Source organism: Mesocricetus auratus, unplaced genomic scaffold (genome assembly GCF_017639785.1).
Source record: "Mesocricetus auratus isolate SY011 unplaced genomic scaffold, BCM_Maur_2.0 Super-Scaffold_100676, whole genome shotgun sequence".
Lineage (NCBI taxonomy): Eukaryota > Metazoa > Chordata > Mammalia > Rodentia > Cricetidae > Mesocricetus > Mesocricetus auratus.
In genome coordinates this window covers 23,639,094-23,660,302 of record NW_024429266.1, presented here as the reverse complement: position 1 = coordinate 23,660,302, position 21,209 = coordinate 23,639,094, and the positions used below count along the sequence as shown (strand labels likewise).

Below are 21,209 nucleotides of genomic sequence, written 5' to 3'. Positions count from 1 at the left end.
CACATTGTTTAAATCTGGTTTTGTCATGGAATATCTTGTTTTCTCCATGTATAGTGACTGAAAGCAGTCTAGGCTGGTATCTGTGGTCTCTTAGTGTTGGCAGAATATCTATCTAGGACCTTCTGGCTTTCACAGTTTACATGGAGAAGTCAGGTGTAATTATGATAGGTTTGCCTTTGTATGTTATTTGACTTTTTTCTCAGCTGCTCTTAGTATTCTTTCTTTATCCTGTATATTTGGGGTCTTGATTATTATGTGGTGAGGGGATTTTTTTTGTCGTCCACTCCATTTGGTGTTCTGTAAGGTTCTTGCACCTTCGTTAGCATGCCTTTCTTTAGGTTGGGAAAGTTTTGTTCTGTGATTTTGCTGAATATGTTTTTTGCCTCTTTGAGATAGGTTTCCTTACCTTCTTCTATCCCTATTATTCTTAGGTTTGGCCTTTTTATGGTGTCTCATATTTCCTGGATATTTTGTGTTAGGGATTTGTTGGACCTAAGATTTTCTTTGGTCGATGAATCTATTTTCCGTAGTGTATCTTCAACACCTGAGATTCTCTTTTCCATCTCTTGTATTCTGTTGGTTATGCTTGCATCTGTAATACCTGACTGTTTGCCCAGCTTTTCTATTTTCAGCATTCCTTCAGACTGTGTTTTTTTATTGTCTCTATTTCAGCTTTCAACCCTTGCACTGTTTGAATTTTTTATTGCAATTTTTGCTTTGCTTTTCCTACCTTTCTTGAATTTTTTGGTTTGTTTTTTTCTTCCATTTCTTGCATTTTAAAAAATATTTTTGGTTTGTTTTTTCTTCCATTTCTTTAAGGGATTTTCTCATAGCCCCTTTGAGGGCCTCTGCCATTTTCATGAAGTTGTTTTTATGGTCTTTCTCATCTGCTTCATCTGCATTGGGCTGTTCAGGTCTTGCGGGTGTAGAGTCTCTAGACTCTGGGGGTATCATATTGTTTTTTTTGTTGCTGGGTGTGTTTTTATATTGTCTCCTTATCATCATTTCTTCCAGTGGATGCAGAAGGAGTGTCTTCTTCTACTGGTGGGTATGTGACCACGGTTCCTTTCCAGTGGGTTTGAGCAGGTCCAGTATTTGATGGCTTTCCTCTTGCGTGGATGGAGGCCATCCTAGTACCAGGGCCTTGGCAATCTTTGGGTAGGTTGGACCCTGTGGGGATGGGATCTGCAGTGTGTAGTCCCCAGGTCTCCTACAGTTCTGCTCAGGGCACTGGAAGTTAGGTTCACTTTTCCTGTGGGAGGAGAATGGGACTTGGATGCTGGCAGTCTCTGGGTGGGGTGACTTGTTCCAGGATGGGAGCTGCAATGCACAGTACCCTGGCCTTGGCTAGTTGTGTGCAGGTTACTGGAAGACTGGCTGTAAACATGCCCAGGCCTATCTAGCCCTGCGGGTGGAGAAAGGGACTATGGTCCTGGCAGTCTCTGGGCAGGCTGAATCCTGTCAGAATTGTATTTGCCTTACACAGTCCCCAGGTCTCCGGTGGTTCTACTCTGGGCACTGAAATGCAGGCTGGAGACAGTTCCATGCTTACCTCTCTTGTCCAGTGGGTGGAGAATGGGACTTGAAAGCTGGCTGTCTCTGGGCAGGCTGGCTCCTGCAGGCGTGGGAGCTACAGTGCACAGTACCCTGGCCTCGACTAGTTGTGCCCAATTTTGCATCTTAAAGAGACAAAAAATTAGATTGCTAGACCAGTCAGTAGTCCATAGATGCTATGTCCAGATCTAATTATTATGTATATCATGCATAATTCATAGCTGATAAAAAATGGTAATTTTTAGTTCAGATTCTTAGCTTGTTACACAGCCTGAGGGTGAACCGAGAAGAGTCATCAACACTCAAGCAGAGTTCACAGTTTTCATACCTGAGGTTAGTGTCAGGGTATACCTGTAAAATAACATATAAAGGTCCTCAAGGGGTCAGTGGTGACAAATTAACATCAATGATCCCTATGGATAAATCCATAGCTAGTGAAAGTCATTGTTTATAGTTTACAATACTTAGAATGCTTTCTCAGACCACCATTTTTTATAGACTATATGTTGTCTAAGCAGCCAAGGACAAGACTGAGGTAATTTCTGATCTGTCACACTTTTGCAATGGCATTCAAGGTACTGGCCCTTAACTCTAGGATCTGTGAAGAGAAGTGCAGAATGCACACAGTGCTTCTTGGCATAATGAAGCTATATATATCCAGAGTACTATCAGTAAGATACCTGGAGTATGCAGCATTCTCTCTGGGGCCAGGCAGGCTTTCATTGCTTCACAAAGCCTTAGGAGAAGGAGAAGGCTTCCAAAGAGAAGTGAGCAACATGGTAGGTAGGTAAGTGGCTGACTATCGTGTGCAGCCAGTTGATGTTGACTGATGTTTATTTGCTGGATAATTAACTCAGCAAATCCGGTTCACTGGGGCTACCAGTGTGGTGAAGAAGGCCCTCTTCTTGTTCTCTAAAAGTGTACTATTTCCAGAGTGGAATTTAAATTGATCATTTCATCTCTCTCTCTCTCTCTCTCTCTCTCTCTCTCTCTCTCTCTCTCTCTCTCTCTCTCTCCCTCCCTCCCCCTCCCTCTCCCTCCCCTCCCTCTCCCTCCCCCACTCTCTCTCCTGCAGTTCACAGATCTCTTCCCCCCCACATGTACTTTCTGTTTCAGTAGAAATGCACATGGATGCTGATTGCCAGTTCCTCGCCATCAGAACAGGAGAGAGTTTGAATGCCACTGGTTTCTTTAAGGCCCTTCCACATTTTCTTTTTAAACTACATAAATAGCTTGCAGGTGAGAGAAAGAGAAGGCAAGTGCTGACAAGTCAGTAAAAATGTTTCTTTTCAAATGAGAGGTGGGTAGGATATCTGTACTATTATAAAAAGCATGAGTTGAGGTGAGGTCTGGCCAAGGATCAAAACCAGAAATGAGGATATGAAAGAGTGCATATTAGGAAATTAGAAGACCGTAAATCAGTCTTTTAATCAGCCTTGGCCTTCATGTTTCAATTGGGAAGATACATTAGATTTTTCAGATACCCTTGAGCTTGGTTTGTTCCCTAAAATACACTATAGAATCACAGACTTCATCAGCTGAATCCTCCTTACTCTGCACCTTCCAGGCAGGAAGAATTCCCACTCGGAAATGTCACCACAGGGGAAGCTCCAAGCTTGGTAGAGCCACATGGTTCCAGCAACTCCTTTTTTCCATTTGATTTTATAATCCCATTTAAAACGTTTAATTGCTACAGGGAGAAAGAAAACTGGAAATATACTTCACTAACATGGATTTTAAACAATGGTAAATCAGTCCTTTTGACACTTTTGATTTTTCTCATTTTTTGATTTTTCTCATTTTTCAAATGAGCTTTGGATACTCCTGTTTTTTTTACGTTTCTTTAGTATTTTAATAATAAAGATTTAAACAAAGACATGAAAGAAAATGCTTCATTGGGACACATTAGTTATGCAATTTTCTTTGTATTTCAAAGTATTATATTTAAAGCTAGGAAATATTGCTGACTACAAATGAATAGGATGAATATTTTTCTGTCTGTGTCCTTCATATTGTGAACATGCTGTCTTCATGTTCATTCACTTCCGTTTCAAATGCACATCCAGGCCTCTTTTCTCAAAGCCAAGATCTCAAAATCAGGTCTTTCTTCCCTTCACCTCTCTCCCCCTGTCCTCCCTCCTTCTCTTTCCCTTACACCCTCCCCTTCCCTCTGTCCATCCTTTTTGTAAACTTCTTTCCCCCAAGTCTCAATTCCCCATGAAGAAGACTAGAGGACTCACCTGGTTTTGAGATTCCCAGTGTCTCTCATTGTGTGAACCACAGGAATTAGGAGAGTTGATTGTGTATCTGGGCCTGGGTTCTGTCTCTATCAGCCTCAGAGTCTTCACAGCTTCCTCTACCTGCTTTGTTAATTCATTTACATAATGAGCTCAGCAACACACAAGCTCTGAGAAAACAAGAAATCCAGGGAGAAGATATAAGACTGCTTATCAAGACAATGATGTTCCAAGGTAATCACTCAAGACCCCAGCAAACCTGGATTCCTAGAAATTTTGTTGATCTAGATTATTTGTCTTAAATAGCCACAAATCTTCTAATAAGTAATAAAAGTGATCTGACTTTGTCTAGGTAAAAGCTGATTCCCTGACTTAATGTTATTTAAGAACTCACCACTCATGCAATGCTGCTAATGTAGTAATAAGAGCCCAAATATTTGAAGTCACAAAAAGTGGGCTCTCAAATCACCCACTGCTGACTGCTCCCTGTCTAGAAGGGTAACAATTCATGATTCTTACTAATTCTTCTTAGGTAAATATGTTAGGTCTTTTTTTTCTTTACAAGAAATAGCTGAAACCATTTTTCTGTAACTTAAAAGCTGTTTAGTGGTATTATCATAAAAGTCCACTAAGTTTTCGGCACTTTCTCTCTTCCCATTCATTTAAGCAGCAGCCCTGGTTCCTGAGGAGAACTCTAGATAAACTCTGAAACTTGTAACTGAGGTCATATCTTACAGATGGTTGATGCCATTTTAGTATAAATGTATTCTCTTACGAGCTTCTTTCATGCTGTCTGTAAAGACACATCACACAAGGTTAGAACCAGAAGTTCCAATTTGCCTTTCCATATTATTCAGATTTGTTTAGGGATAACTATTAGCCATTTAGAGACTGTAATAGCAACTTTTAAGTCATAAACACTTCATAGGTTGGGACCAAAATACTGTGACCTTCAGAATTAAGGAATTAGGGCTTTGATTTGTATTGAAGCATTTATGTAGGTTTTGCTTTATTTCTACAAATGAATAACTGTTTTGATTTGCTTGATAATTCTGGAATTATTTATATGTGGCAACACAAAGTTCAGAATATTAATCTAATGGAATTAAGCCATTGTCTGATCCACCTCCACAGATGAATCCTAGAAACTACATTTATGAAAGTTTCACTTGTCTCATGTCCCTTCTACATTTATCTGCATATTTAATTTTTCTAACTGTTGAGTGTGGTCTAGTTAAAACCAGGCTTCTAATTTGTATGCTCATATATTAAACTGAGATATCCTATGCCCCAAAAGCTCTTTGGCAAAGGACTTTCTAGCTCATGTGTTGACTATAAGGAAGATTATGGATAGCCTTCCAAACTAAGGCTCAGATTCTTTAATGAGGGGCAAGGTACCCTATAAAATCTTGCAACATAGGGTCTGCCATGTTCAAGACGAAGAATTAATTTCTTATCCAGTATTCAAGGTAGCAAAAGGGTGGTAGCCTGTCTACATGGACAAGATCAGAGTCAGCAAGGTGAGGCTTGATTGATTCTGTTGTTTGAAGAGGACCTGGCTTACCTCATATCAGCAGGGTTTTTGGATTAAGAATCAGAGAAGACTACAGTGATTTCTCCCTCATTGGGGAACTACTTCCTCTATATGAAAGCTTTCTCTCCCTGGGGAGAGCAAGGGGCTCAGCTTTAGGTGGATCAAATAACTTAGACAGGTCAGGGAAATAGATCAAATATCTGACAAAGGAAGCCCCTGAAACTTACAAGGCTTAGAGAACTCAGGATGTGGCAAGACTCTTAATTTTCTAAATTGTAGACAGAGAATAGACAATTACCATGTTAAAGGACAGTTCTAAAGCATGCAACACCTTTAAAGAACAATTGAGGGTGGAGTTTTATGACTCATGTAAATTTGAGTTTGAGGAAATAAGTTATACTTTATTGTGTGCTATCACTCTGCTAAAATACCAAAGCAAGCAATACCACAAAAATCCATCCATTAAGGAAGTTAATAGGTGTTTCTGGATAATTAAGCATTTTTAGTAAAATGTGATATGTAGGTAGACAGGAGAACAAGGTGCAGCAGAAATAAGTAGCAGGAAACTTACCCTAGAAGATGTAGGCTTGCAGACAGCTGCTCAGAACAGTTGAAGACACCAAAAATGGATTAGAACTTTATCTGTAGTGTCACACTATCATTTTGTTTTAAGTAGTGAGAACATCAGGAAATTGCAAAATCACTCAGAGCTTCAGTTGGACCATATAGATAGCACATGGGTTTAAATACAAACTTCCACCATTTGGTGAGTTAAGGCATCTAAAGAAGGGTGGGTGGGGCACAAAATACATGCTGAACAACATTTCCAGGTTTCTTCCCACTGCTCTATTCTGATATGATGCTAATATGCATTAGTGACCATGCTAGTACACAATGCATGTTCAGCTAACATTCCTTTTAATGACTTTACTGTCAATAAATTTATAAAAAAATAAAAATAGTTTCAGTCAACATTTCCATCTTTGCTGGAACACTTGCATTTTTGCTGTCACATGGTCATTGTGCCCAAGAGGCCCATTTGCAGTGTCAGTATCCAAATAGCGCTTCTCACTTTGCATCAGAATATTCCACTCTTCTGTATAGAGTAGTCACATATAGGTACAGTTCGCACATGCAGATAACTTGCATGCCTTTGGCTTTTCAGGATGGTCCCTGAACTGTTGACAAACTTTACTTTTGTCTTATTTTCAGACTATGAGGATATTGGGAAGGATCAAAGACAAATTGTCATTATGGTTTCATGGTACCTGTCTGAGACGTGAGATGAGAGTAAAAATATCACAAGAGATTCTTGTAGTTGGTTGGCTTTTTCTTTGTGTTGTTTATCAGTTCATAAATAACAACATGGGGACTTATTAATGATGAAAACTTGGCCTTAGCTTAGGTTTATTTTTAACTAGATATTATCACTTAAATTGTCCCATTTCTATTAATCTACATTCTGTCATGGATCACCCATCCTGTTTCCTCTGTGTGTCTCCTCAAGTTTCTCTTGCACGCCTCGATTCCTCCTCCTCCCTCTCCTTGCCCAGAAGTTCTGCTTTTTACTAGCCAAACACAGCAATACACCTTCACACAGTGTATAAACATCCAAAAAGAGATGCTCAGAGGAATTTTCTAGAAGTTTCTTACTCTAGAAATGTGCACCGATTTGAGATATGGACAGTAATATGAGGCAACCTAAGCATGGCTTCCAGCCATTCCTTCTTGTGAAAAGTTGTCTCAAGAGTTCCAGTCTTGTCCTCATGGACCCTCACAATGCTGCTCCTGTTGACTTTGTGTGGACAGCAATGACAAACACAGGAGCAGCACTTGTGCAAACAGAAATTCTGATATCAGGAGCAACAGTAACTGTTCTGCTCACTGCTTCCTGGAAGAAACCTCAGGCATTGTGCAGAACTGAGGCACAGATAGTTATTAACCAACATCCTAAAAGCACTTCACAACTCCTGTGATTTCCTAAAGAAAAGGAAAAATTCCTAGGGCCATCTGAAGACACATGGCTTAAGATTGTGTGTGTGTGTGTATGTGTGTGTGTGTGTGTGTGTACGCACGCATGTGTTTGTGGTATACATGTATAAGTAGAGTGGACCTAGGCTAGGAGTGAAAGATTCCCTTCTCTCAGCTTTAACTCCTTGTATTAAACTGCTGCTACCCCTACCCTGTCTGTTACTGGGTTGTACTTTGAAGCTGATTGCTTTTTTTATTGACTAATGACATGAGGCTGTACCAACAACAACTGTACTTAAGGAGATTTAATTCTTTTACCCCCAGAATAACAGCAAAACCATTGTCAGCAAGATGGAACAAGCCAAGAACTGCGGAAAGTTACTTGCCTTCCACAGATTATCTTATGACAATATACACACAGAAGATAATTACCAGGTGGTCGGCATGAGCTTTGAAAAAGAGATGTCATATAAATTAAAGGCGTTATCATTATTTTTATTGCTGGATTAATTTGGTCGTAACACAATCTAACAATAAAGACATTACCTAGATGTATTTTAATTATCTGTTTTGAGTTAAAAATATGTCAGGTGTGCAGATATCTGATTTGATGCCAGAGTGTGACAATTTTGTGACTTCTTCATGTATGTGGAACTATTCTAATCATGGAACTGTTCGACAGTTGTCTAATACTTTGCTAGATGGTTTTTTTGTTTCAGTTCCTGTAATCATAAATAATATATTCTTCTTAAACCCCTCAGCATAGTTATTGGGTATCTACAACTTAAAAAAATCTGTTGTAAATCACTGTCATCATACAGTCAATCTCTTTCCATTTCATGTCACATTAGAGAGACTACTCCACTTCTTAAGCAGAGCTAGGTGCTTTCTCCCAGTGTTCATGGCTCTAGCATGACATAATGCTAATGTCACTTCTAGGGCTGTAGCAGAGAAGCATAGGAAGTTTGCCCTGGTCTGAATCCTTCAGTACTGATTTTGTAAATGAGGCGACAACATCCGTGGCTCACTTTGTATTATCCCTGTTTCTGCCTATCATGCCTTCATCATTATTAATAGAGAAGTCCATTCTTCTGCATGAAGCAATTCAGACACAACATTACCGCTTTAGTCTCTGTTTTTTCATCTGAAAAAAGTAATGTAAACCATCAGCTTCTAGTAAGTGTTCAAGAAACATAAGCACTTCAAAATATTGCACTTATTTATTTTGTATATGTTTATGTATGTGTGGGGGGTGGGGGTGGGGCTACATCCATGTTGTGCATATGGAGTTCAAAGACAACTTGTGAGATGATTCTCTCTTGCCACCACACGGGTCCCAAGGATTGGACCTGAGTCATCAGGCCTGAGGTAAACATTCTCACTTGCTGAGTTACCTCCCTGATTGAAAAATATGAATATGTCATCTTCTGAAATGTTAATGCATATCCTATGCCTTTGAGATGATGGCCTTGCTCCTTTCTATTATAGCATGAGGGCTGATAAAGAACTGCCTGGTTTCCTCCTTATGGAATACTTGTATGACTGTCCATCTCTGGTGTAGGTTGACAGGAAACCTGGAGATTTCCCACGTTACAATTCCCATTCCTGGCAGACAAGCTCTTCCTCAAACTTACATGGACATTGGGGAGCTGCCAGCATTGTCTCCAATGCATATTAGATAGATTTCCAAATATCCATGTTTTGCCTCTAAGGATTTGAGCTCTCACCTTGGTTTACCTGCTTCTCTTCTCAGTGCTTGAATGGTGTAAAGTGAGTGGAAGTAGTTTGCATAGTACAATTGCACACTGTGAAGACAGGAGGAAACTGTAGGGAAAAGGTACCAATCTTGGAGCCAGCCAATAGGAGGGTGTGTAAAGAGATGGAAAACGAAGGCTAGGTACAGAGGGCAAAGGCAAGATCCAGGTTGACATATAATGAGAAACATGCAATTTGATGGATGCTTGCTCAGAGGGAGAAGAGATAGGTGGGTGACTGCTGCAAACAGCTCCGAGATGCCCCGCATTTTATAACTGTGTGGTCTAAGTATATGGGAGCTCTGTAAACCTAAAGGGGCAGAGGTGCATAGGCACTATCCTCTTTTTACAAGTGGGATACTTTCCTGGATATGAACACCTTCTTGGAACTGCAATGGAACTGCCACAGTATCTGTCAATCAATTTACTCTTGATTGATAACCCTTGACTCTTGTTTGGCCTATGGCTTTTTTTTTAAATCCTACTAAATCTTCCTCAAACTCAGGTTGTCTATGATCCTTCAATGCTGTGTCCTGTCAGGCTTAAGCTGCTCCTAGGAAGTAGTGGGGTCACTGATGTCAGACTGGAACCCCTCACAGAAGAACAAAAATCTCATGCTCAAACCAAGGAGAAGATTTAACGTCTCACACTACCATTCAGATTGTAAGGAATGTCTACATCTGTACCTAGGCAGCTTTTGTTTTTGCACACATTAAATTTATTTATTTTTAAAATTTCTGCATTTTGGATTATATAACATCTCTGACCTCACTGACCATGAAAAAACTTGCCTGAAGGATTAGCTAAGCCTTACATGCAATGAACAGATTACTTGTAAATGTGATTGAAATACGCAAATGAACCATAACATCCCCCGACCTTTGAATATGCTTAGTAGTCAGCTCCCAGAAAAAGTGTGACAAACTGGTCACAAGGATGCACAGTTATAACCCTGTTAGTACTGGGCTTAACATGGGCATTTGTTGACTAATTGAATGAACAATATTTTAAACATATGTTAAGAGAACAGTTAATAGACTAATGATTTGTTTTGTTTTAACTATGAGCCTTATGGTCAAACTTGCCATTTTACTATAGTGGCTATAGAAAAGTCATGATTTTTGACAAGTTTTGATCAGTAAAATTTTGTTACAACAGGGTCAGAGTATCAATTTAGCTTTGTGATCTTGGTCATAGGAGTCTATCACAGCTATTCAAGGCTGCCATGGCACTACGTATGTCATTATAAATAATGCATGATGTATAGTCTAGACTGTGCTCCAATAAAACAATGTTTAGAAATTAGGTTTATTACATTTTCTGAATGTATTTTGTGTGGTGGGATGTTATACATGTGAAAGCCAGAGGACAATTTGAAGGAGCAACTTCTATCTTTCCACTATGTGAATCCCAGAGATTGAACTCAGATTGCCAGGTTTGGCAGCAAGTACCTTTATCCACTGAGCCATTTTGCCAGCCCTTTTAATAAAACTAAATTTTTTTTCGAGACATGGTTTCTCTGTATTGTTTTGGAGGCTGTCCTGGAACTCAATCTGTAGATCAGACTCGTCTCAAACTCACAGAGATCTGTCTGCCTCTGGCTCCCGAGTGCTGGGATTAAAGGTGTGCACCACCAATGCCCAGCTAAAACTTAATGTTTAAAACAGGTACCAGCTAAACATCGGTTGGGTTGGTTCAAGGGTCATGGTTAGTTGAACTCTATCTATGGAAACTTAATCTTATGTTTTCATGCTTGTACCTAAATAATCACAATGTACTAGGGTAGGTTACTCAAAAATAAATTCTTGGACTGTGTCTTAAAATTTAAAAAAAAATTTTGTCATTTGAATAATTAGACACTTTTATTTCTATAGTTTTTTTCCAATTATGTTTTCCCTTTCTTAATGTATTAGTCATATGAAAGATCTCATTATTTAATAAAAGAACAATACTTGTTGGCCTTCAACAAGGCGTTGTTCTCGAAATTAGAGAGAGAAAAGTGGCTCAGGGAAAACTATGTGAAATAAGCTTATGATTATCAGTATTTAATGATCTATCAGTATAGCTCAGTGAAGAAAGGCACTTAACCCCAAGCCTCAGGACACTAGCTAGTCCTGGAAGCTACATAGTGAAAAGAGAGAACTGATTTCCACAAATTGTGCTCTCCCTTCCACAATTCAACATTTTACATGCATACCTGCATTTTTCTTATAATGTAAAAAGAAATATATTTAAATAGGTATGTCATTTGGTATCTTTTTTTTAGGGCGGGGTTCCCGCTATATCCCTGATGAACACATGCCCTGGGCAGTGTGTAGTTTTTTTTAACCTCTCCTGTAACTCATTTCATAGGTTATGAGTGGACAATTAAGTTATGTCCTAATCAAATAAAAGTAGTGGACATTTGTAACTTTTATATATTAGTTTTGGATTAATACTAGCTGTGTGTGTATTTATGGTATACAGTGTGCACTGGCTGTGCATATATACAATGTATATTTACTAAATCTGAGTAATCAATATACTTATTTTATTATTATTGCTTTGTGTTTAGAAGCTTTCAGTCCCTTTTTATTAGTGATGAATTAAATATTTTCCAGATTATTTTGGACTAAAATCACACTCACTCTTCTGCAGATGACAAGAAATCATTTCTTTTGTCCATGTTTAGTAGACTATCCTGTAGCTTTCCAATTCTTCATCAAACTTCCTACCTTTTTCACCTTCTAATAATATTTGTTATAATTTAGATTGATTTAAAATTATTCACATATAGTACTGTCCTTCTTTTTCCAACTTATCACTGATTATTGGAAGTAAGAGACTATCATTATTTATCATGTCTGAATGATATGCCATTGTGCATATATGCCAGATTTTTCTCACCAATTGGTAGATATCTAGGTTGATTCCTATGTTAAGTCTTATGAATAGTGCAGCAACAAGCATGAGTGTGTGTGTGTGTGTGTGTGTATAAAATCTCCAGAAGTCAGATAGCTAACAAGATCATATGATGGATTTATTTTTAGTTTCTTGAGGAATCTTCACGTTCTTGCCCATAATGGTTTTACTAATTTATATTCCCTTAAAAACAGCATGTCAGCATTTCTCTTTTGTCTTTTTGACAAGGACAGGTTTGGTGTAATCCTTCTCAGTGTGGAGCTGTCTAACTTGTGGTTCAGCTGTTTTTTGGCAAAGGCACATAGGACTAACTTTGCTGCTCTTATAAGTAACTGGTTTGTTGACAGGTGATGCTGCTAGAAAGAATTGGAATGTTTGATGGTTAAATATGTGTATAGGCTTTTCTTTGTTGAGTGTCAATTATACAACTGGTCAAGCATTAACTCTAGGGGGAAATCCATGGGTTTTTTCCCCAGAGATTGGCATATGAGCCAGTAATTTAGTGAGGGAGCCTCAATGTGAATAGGTACCACCCAGTCTACTTGAGCGTCAAACAGAGGGTGAAAATGGAAGAAAGGAGGACTTTTCTCAGTTTTCCTATCTGAATAGGCTGCATTTTAAAATCACTTTTCAGAATCCAGAATTCATCCAGATTTTGAACCCCAGAACCTGTACCACTGCCTCTCTAGGAATCTGTCTGGTTTTTATTCTTTCATTTGGTCAGCAACATTGCTGTCTGTCATTGTAAGACTTCTGTCATCTGTTTACTGGCATCTCTGGCTCTCCAACTTCAACATGGCCTATCGTGGAAACTTTCATCCTTACCCTGCAAGAGACAATGCGTGAATGTGTGTGTGAGTCCATGTTCATGCATACACGTGACAAGGCCTTTCTCTTGGGCTAATTATGCATGCTTCCTGTGTCTTTCTTTGCTAGATGCCATGTTATTGACACCTGTAACTGCCCAGAATCTCACCTATAGCTTCCACTTCAGTCTCACAGTTTAGCACATCAAGCTTTTAGGGATCATATTTTGACCTGCCACACATTGACTTGATACTCTGGCCCTCTTTTAAAATCTCAGTGGAAACTTCAATGACTCTTGCATTCTGTATGTCCATATAAAACAACACCACATTTAAAATGCCATAATCTGCTGCCAAGTAGACCAGTATCTCAACTCATTGGCATCATGGCTGTAGTGTTTCTGAGAACCTAGATGACTGAATGAAAACAGAGTACCCTGGAACTCTCTTCTGATAGTAGTAGTTTAATATTTGTCTTTACAACTTGGAGCATGGGATGAGTAGGGTCCAGAAATAACCTTGGGTGTCCATAAGCTGTTTTTCTCATTATTCCAATGCAAAATACTTGGCTTCTTCTTAATGAGTCTAAACTCTGAGCAACCATAGCTTTTGGAGTTATCTTTAAGGGTGTCCCTTTTTAGCCAAACTGCAAGTCTTTCTATATTATTTTGCTATGATTTTTGCCATCAATGATAACTATACACCTGTATAGAAAAGGCAAAAATATCTGGATGGTGGTGGCACACAGCTTAGATCAGGAGGCAGAGTCAGGAGGATCTCTGTGAGTTTAAGGTCAGCTTGGTTTACAAGAGCTAATTCCCGTACTCTAGGGCTACACAGAGAAACTCTCAAAAAACAAAAACAAGTAAACAAACAAAATGCTCATGATACAGCCTGGATGCTGTGGTGCCTTTCAATATTTCAATATCATGGGCCATGTTAATTATTCTTTTTCTTTTAAACTCAGTCTAGTACCAAGTCTCAGGGCCTGGGTAAAACATAGACAGAGGTCCTTTGCTAGAATATAACACAAATGACTTCTTATCAAATTACCAGCAAATTCCTGTTGTGTTTGTTTGTTTGTTTGTTTTGATATGCCATGAGCACAGTCTATACTATCCTCATTATCATCAGTATTGTGGTTTTCTGAATAAAATCAGCCATTAAATTTACTCACAACAGCTTCTCTGGTGTGCTTTCTACAAACTTTTCCAAATTTCTCTCAAAGTCTTCTGAACTACATGGCCATCTATAGTCACAGAAATTCCCCCACTTCTGGTACCAATTTTCTGTTAATTAACTTTTTATCGCTGTGATCAATACTTAAGAGAAATTATTTCATAGAGGAAGAGTTTTAGTTGAATTGTGGTATGGGAAGTTTCAGTATATAGTTCTCTTATACTCTGCTGTTCCTGATCAGGGTGAGGCCAAGCATTGTGGCAGTGAATCTGTGGAGGAGCAGAGCTGCTCACTTAATGATATCCAGGAAAGCAGAGGAGTAGAATTTACCTTTCCAGTGCCTATTCTTAACCCCCTACTTTTTTTAAACAAAGTTATACCTCAGGATAATCTCAGTTGTGAACTCAGTAATGACTAACCCACTGATGTAATTAGACCTTCATGATCCACTAAAAACAATCAATCAATCAAACAAACAAACAAAAATAAAAAAAACACATAAGTTTGCAACCAAACCTGAAACCAAGGCTTCAGGGAACAGTTTAGACTCATACCTCAGCACTGTACGTGATAAACTCATGGTTTTGCAGACATCATGGTTTTTGTAAGTGAAGAGAGTATGTATCTGTCTTCTTTGCTGAGCGTCCTGTTTAGTTATATTGTCACATTAAGTATTTTTCTAAGCATAGTCCTTCAGTGTCAGGGTGGTTTCATTGGAAAGGCCCATGGTATCGGAAATACATCCCCTCTTCTACACTGTACTGTTGTTTCTGTACCACCTGCTGGATGTTCATCTCTCCATGATGGATTTAAGCACTAGGAATCTCTAATTCAGATAAGTGCTGGCCAAAGCTATATTAGTTCACCAGACAGATTTTAATAATATTGAACTTCACAATAGAAGTGTGGGATCCTATACATCCAAGTACAGAGCATTCAAAGCGTAAATGACTCCTCCTACTTCTTCAGTATACCACGGACGGTCAGATTAACTTGATGTTAAACTTCAAAAGGAAGGAATTCATACAAATCACAGAATAATAAGGTTTTCTTTTCAATGACATTTTACCTGTCACTTAGACAGAGGAGCTTTAGGCAGCCTTTAAATAACTGCTTCTGCCTATAGTTCATTACAGAATTGTTCATTGTTGAGTTGGCTTTTTATTCAACTAAAAAGCAAGCCAGTTATTTAGACGACTTATTTATAGATATACTTTTTAATGAACACACACATATATAATTGTCATTTCATTTGAGTATAACTTAGCATTCTTAACTATGCATATGACTACATCAAAATTATCACCTACATACTGAAATACCCATTTGATAACCCGGCTTCACTGTAGTGTTTTGAAAGTGCTTTCAAATGCTCGGTTTGACAGAATAACAGAAATCCAAATAATTATTTCTTCTGTCATTTAAAAATGCCCTCCCATTTCACTTATGTACTATTTAATTGACAAGGCACAGAACAGGGCTCCCCTACTCACTGAATATTTTTCTGTGGACACAGAACAACTGTTAAGGGTGTAATAGTAATGCTCTTTGCACCACGCATTCCATTAACTCCCAAGGCAACAGTATTTCTCCATTTCCTTCTGGCTTCCTAGCACATTACAATAAGAAAGGAAAAGTGAGAGGATGTGAAAACAATTCAATAGAATGCTCATGAAACGGAAATGCACCTACTTCATAGGATGAAAGAGAGGGAAGTGCAGAAAGTCTCAGCAAAAGTTAAAACAGTGATGAGAGAGCAGCTGTTCAGAGGGAAGAGATGAAAGCCAATGGCAGAGAGGCCAGGGGGAGCTGAGGATGGGAGCAGAGGGGCTATGAAGACTTTGAGTGATGGGCTCAAAGACAGTCAGACATTAAAGGAAGCTTTGAAAACACCTCAAACACAGAAGAAAAAAGGCTAGTTAAGCAGGGCTTACTTTATCTCGAGGAAGAACTTGTTTTATTTATGTATATATAAACAGAAATAAAAGTTGCATCGCTTCGCTTGCTTCACTCTTGTTAGGGGCAGTAATATTTTAGGAGAATGGTCTCTTGGCCTGGCGCAAGTAAACTATGTCTTATGACTCGATTGCTCTAAGGGAATGCTTGAAGCAGAAAGCGGGGAAGATAGAGTCAGGGTGCTTTGAAAGAATGGCAGCCACTCTATTGTTCTCTACTGTGGGAAACACACTCCAGCTAAATGAAGGAGCAATCTGTGTAACTGAGGTGCAGGTACAGAAGAGACCCAACACAAAACTCCTCTCCGATCCCCAACCAATGTCGCAATGATCTTTCTAGCTCCCAAGAATGTTGTACTATTTTGACCAAAATCTCCAAATGGAGAAACCCTGATTGTACTTTCTACTGCTTGTTATATTGAAGAAAGAATTAAATCCCAAACTATATGTTTGATTCCAAACCTCAAACAGAAGTCTTCCAAGACCTGAAAATGTGTGTATGTATCCATTTTTACTGACATAGTTTAAAGGTTCTAAGTGACCACTTTTCTTAAACAAACTGATAGAAGCAGAGACAGATACCCACAGCTAAACACTGAACTGAACTCCTGGAACCCAGTGACAGAGATGAAGGAGTGATGAACAAAGGCGTCAAGACCATGCTGGTGAAACCCACAGAGACAGCTGACCAGACAAAGGGGAGTTCTTGAACCCCAGACTGATAGCTGAGAGGCCCACAGGGGACTGATCCAAACTCCATGAATGTAGTGTTAGCGAGGAGGCCTCAGAAATCACTGGATCCTTGGGTAGTAGATCAGTGTTTACCATGGCATAAGGGAGACCAATTCAAACAGAGAGATGTTCTCTCAGCCTGGACACACGGAGAGGGGCCTAGGTCCTGCCCTGGATGAAATGACAGACTTTAGAGATCCCCCCAAGAAGGCCCTCACCCTCCCTGGGGAATGATGTAGGGACTGGGGGGACTTAGTGGGGCTGGTGGAGTGACAAGGAGGAGGGGCGGGAGAGGGATCTGGGATTGACATGTGAAGCATTCATGTTTCTAATTTAAATAAGAACATATATTGAGGAAAAAAACAAAAAAACAAGTGTCTATTGTTCTCTAAATGTTCAAATGGTCTTCATGTTTTTTCATCTCAGTAGTTCTTACAGGTATTAACTCATAAATTACTACCATGCCATGCTAACACTATTTCACCTTTCCCATCATTATCACTTCCACTATGATGACAACAAATACTATTAACTGGCACTTACTGAGCATTTACCCCGTGGCAAGTACTATGTTGAACACTTTCCATGGTTAACTACTTTAAATATTACAGTAACCCTCTGAGATAGATGCCACCAAGAAACCCTCAGAACTTGGATTTAGCTTTGGTGTGACCTTTTGTTATATCATGTTTCCTCATTTTTTGATGTCTTTTTGGTCTCTCTGATGAAATTCTTGGTTCTCCTTAGTTATCACTCCCTTAGTGCCTCATCTGCCAACAGGTTGCTTCTCCCATGTTGGAGCCTTGGATGTGGGAGGTTTTGCTTAGCAGATGGGATCTGCTTCTGTGTTTGAAGCCAAGGACTTTGAGGTAGCTATGCAATGCTAGCAATCCTTTTGAAGGTCTTGCTATTCCTCATGGGTTACAGTGTACTGCTGCGATTCACGATCTGTTTACTGGTGCTCTGAGGCTGTATCAGCTACTTCAGCTGGGGTTCTCTAAGTATGTCTATAAACACCCTACTAGATCAGTAGTTCCTATGACTTACCTACCAAGTTCTAGGCTAAAATACAATTCTGTTCCCCTTACAGCTGCTTCCTCCTTCTAACTTTTACTTTAAATCTAACTCACTAAATTGTTCTAACTCTTTATCCTACTATTTGGCAAAGTGATGCCTATGGAATGGAGAGTGGTAAATGGGGTGGTATGATTAAGACGTGCCAGTAGCAAGTGGACTTGGGCAGGGCCATTGTACTTTGACAACCTACCCTCTTATATGCAGCTTTCTGTGTCAGTGACTTTTCTACATACCCTTTTAAGGGTACCACTCATTCTTTGTTGTCATTCTTTGGGGACTACTATCTCTCTATCTACTAGTCTTTGGTATATACCGACATGATGACAACATTTTGATCCATCACTTGGTTGTAGGACAAAGTCACCCATTTGAAGTTTCTTTCCAAGCATCCTGTTCTATGCTAAATGGTGTTTCTCATATCATGCTGTTATCTCTTTCTGTGGAATAATTGCATGGAATATTTTGCTTTAAACATATGAACCCCAAGCTCCTGGAAGCTATGAGAAAGATAGGCTAGTTGGGTATCAACTGGGCTCACATTTTTCTGTGCACATGACTAGATTCAATTGTTAGAGTTCCAGAAGTTAGATTGGTTTCCAATCGACCTAATGAAGACAGAAATGGTGTGTGCCACCTCTGCACTCACCATAAGGTATTCTATGCAACCTTGAGGTTCTTTCTTCCCCAGTCTGGTGTTCAGTTTCCAGGGAAAGACCTTGAGGCCTCATGGGATGACTGATCCTTTATCTGTCAGTAGTCCCTGTCTCAAAGTCGTTTCTCCCACTTCCATTGGTCTGGACTGCAAGGCAAGTATTTAGTTTCATAGTGGCTGGCAGCTTTTATCTAAACAAGTATCATATATTGGCTGTTTGCATTCTGTGTGTGTGTGTGTGTGTGTGTGTGTGTGTGTATGTATGTATGTGTGCATATTCATGAAGGTCACAAGAGCACAAGAGGATGTTGGATTGCCTTAGCTAGTGTTACAAGCAGTCACAAACTGCCCAGTGATTGCAGGTAATACACTCTGTTGTAAGAGCAACAAAGGTTTTTAACTAGTGTGCAATATGTTCAGCCCTGGATTTTAAAAACATACTCATCATTTTCTCTAACCTCAAAACATTTTGCCAATTATTAACAGCTTAATTAATAACATTGTTGTACTGTTATATATGATATTCTATTTATTTCTTATATTTTGTGCATCTAGATGAAACTTCTTTGAGAATTAAGATTGTATTTTATCAATTCAGAGGGTTTCCTGGCATTATATAAGTTTGAGATACTCAATAGTTTTTCATAGTTATTATTACAGTATAGAATTATAATCTATCATGATTTACATGTCACTGAAAACTTAATAGAAAGCAATGTTCTATAATAAAGAAACAACTCATTAGGAAACCCATGACTCATGGTCCTAAGGCACGGCTTCTATTATTTTAGGAATGAGATAATACCGGAGCTGCAACTTTCATTTTGTTAAATATTAACATCCTTATAGACCTGTGGGCTCTACAGCTCATTAGACATTAATCGTGGCAAGGAAGGTGGTCAACTTCAGTTCAAACAAGCTAATGCTTAGAGATGATGGTAGACTTTTAAATTAACTCTCATTTTACAGGCAGCTGTTCAGTCCTCTGATCATTGCTTTTTGTTCTGTGAACTCTGATCACCATGTGTTTTTACAGAGCCATTTATGGAGCTTGGAAGAATATTATATTCTAAGAGTTACCAGTGTGGGTGGATGCGACAGGAGAGGTTTCTCAAAACAGCCTAGGAAATCATATAGAGTTGTTATGAGTCAAATTTCCTAGCTTCATTTTGCACCTTGTCCTTCCAGCTCTGCCTTGCAAACTATTTAGGTTTTTAGCACAGGGATTTAGGGGAAAAGGCGAAACCGCAGACAGGACATAACTGGGAACTGCAGGAAGAGAAGTGATGACAGGAGGCTGAGCTATTGCAGGCTGGCCAAATAGGTCCACGAGAGGGGTATTATTTCAGAAGCTTTAGACATTTTCCTAAAGTCCCTCTCACTTAAAAAGCAGAAAGCAATATCTGGCCTGAGGTGCTATTTCAATTTAAATGTGTGAATGAGAGGTATTATGTGTACATCCTATTAATTTGGAAAGTGTGGTATGAAAAACTGTAAAAGTCCTACTTTCTTGTCCTAAGCTCTGAGTTGCTTCATCTATTTTTAGCTTTTGTCCTTTCAGCTTCTTCAAGAACTATCCTGAGACTAGGCCTATGGAAATGTGCTGGGCTCTGAACTGAGCTGTGAAGAATGAAGGGGAAGCCTCGAGCTGCTAGATTCATGGCTGGGGCTTTTACACACACATAAAATATGAATCTCAGCTGTATACAAAGCTGAACCCATCGTGCCGAAAGGATCCCAGTCAAGCAGGCCTGTAAAATAAAATCCTTTTGGACTAATTTAAGGAGACCTGAGTGATATAAATTGTGGCCTGCTCAAATGCAGGAGATAAAAAAAATGTCCAGTTTGAATACCCATTTCTCTCTCGGTGCTGTTGGAAGCTTTGGTTCAGAAACAAGGGCAACAAAAAGCAGGCCTAGAGGATAGCTCCAGATTCGTTTTCCAAAGAACTGCGCGGCTCACTCCTTATGCCAGTCTTGTGGGCTATGTGAAAGCCTCTTCAGTGAGAATTTAATATGGAGATAAAGTTTTCAATAAATAAATGGTTCTGATGGGTGGAAGGGAGAGGGAACCAGGAAAAAGAGAGGGGTGTAAGAGGAGGGGAGAAGAAGGCATGGGGGAGCAGGAAGGTTGAGAATAGAGGAGAGCAGGATGAGAGATACCGTAATAGAGGAGAGAGCTGACACTAGTGAGATTTTCAGAGATCTACAAGGATAACACCAAATGGCATTAATAGTCCATCCTTGATGATAAGGTTGATGACTACCTTATATGACATCATAGAACCTTCATCCAGTGACTGATGGAAGCAGAGACAGATACCCACAGCTAAACACTGAACTGAACTCCTGGAACCCAGTGACAGAGATGGAGGAGTGATGAACAAAGGGGTCAAGACCATGCTGGTGAACCCACAAAGACAGCTGACCAGACAAGGGGGAGCTCTTGAACCCCAGACTGATGGCTGAGAGGCCATCCAGACCCCATGAATGTAGTGTCAGTGAGGAGGCCTCAGAAATCTCTGGGGCCTTGGTTAGTAGATTAGTGTTCACCATGGTGTATGAACTTTGGGATCCCATTCCTCATGGAACGATGATCTCTTAGCCTGGACACATAGGGAAGTGCCTGGATGAAATGACAGACTCTGGAGATTCCCTCCAAGGAGGCCCTCACCCTCCCTGGGGAATGATGTGGAGATTGGGTGGGGGGCCGGAGGAGGACTGGTGGAGGGACAAGGGAGGAGGGGTGGGAGAGGGAGCTGGGATTGACATGTGAAGCATTCATGTTTCTAATTTAAATAAAAACATATATTGAGGAATAAAAAAATGGTTCTGAATTGGGTGAACTCTGATTCCGT

At 39.5% G+C, this 21,209-nt stretch overlaps 2 long non-coding RNA genes across 3 annotated transcripts in view; both read left to right on the top strand.

Annotated features, from left to right (window-relative positions):
- Positions 1-21,209, top strand: part of LOC110341097 — a 134,184-nt gene that overhangs the window by 11,384 nt on the left and 101,591 nt on the right. The gene's annotated exons all lie outside the window — the stretch shown is intronic.
- Positions 2,803-7,851, top strand: LOC121136763. Its single transcript, XR_005873880.1, has 2 exons — positions 2,803-4,025; positions 7,621-7,851. It is a non-coding gene; the product is annotated as an uncharacterized LOC121136763 (long non-coding RNA).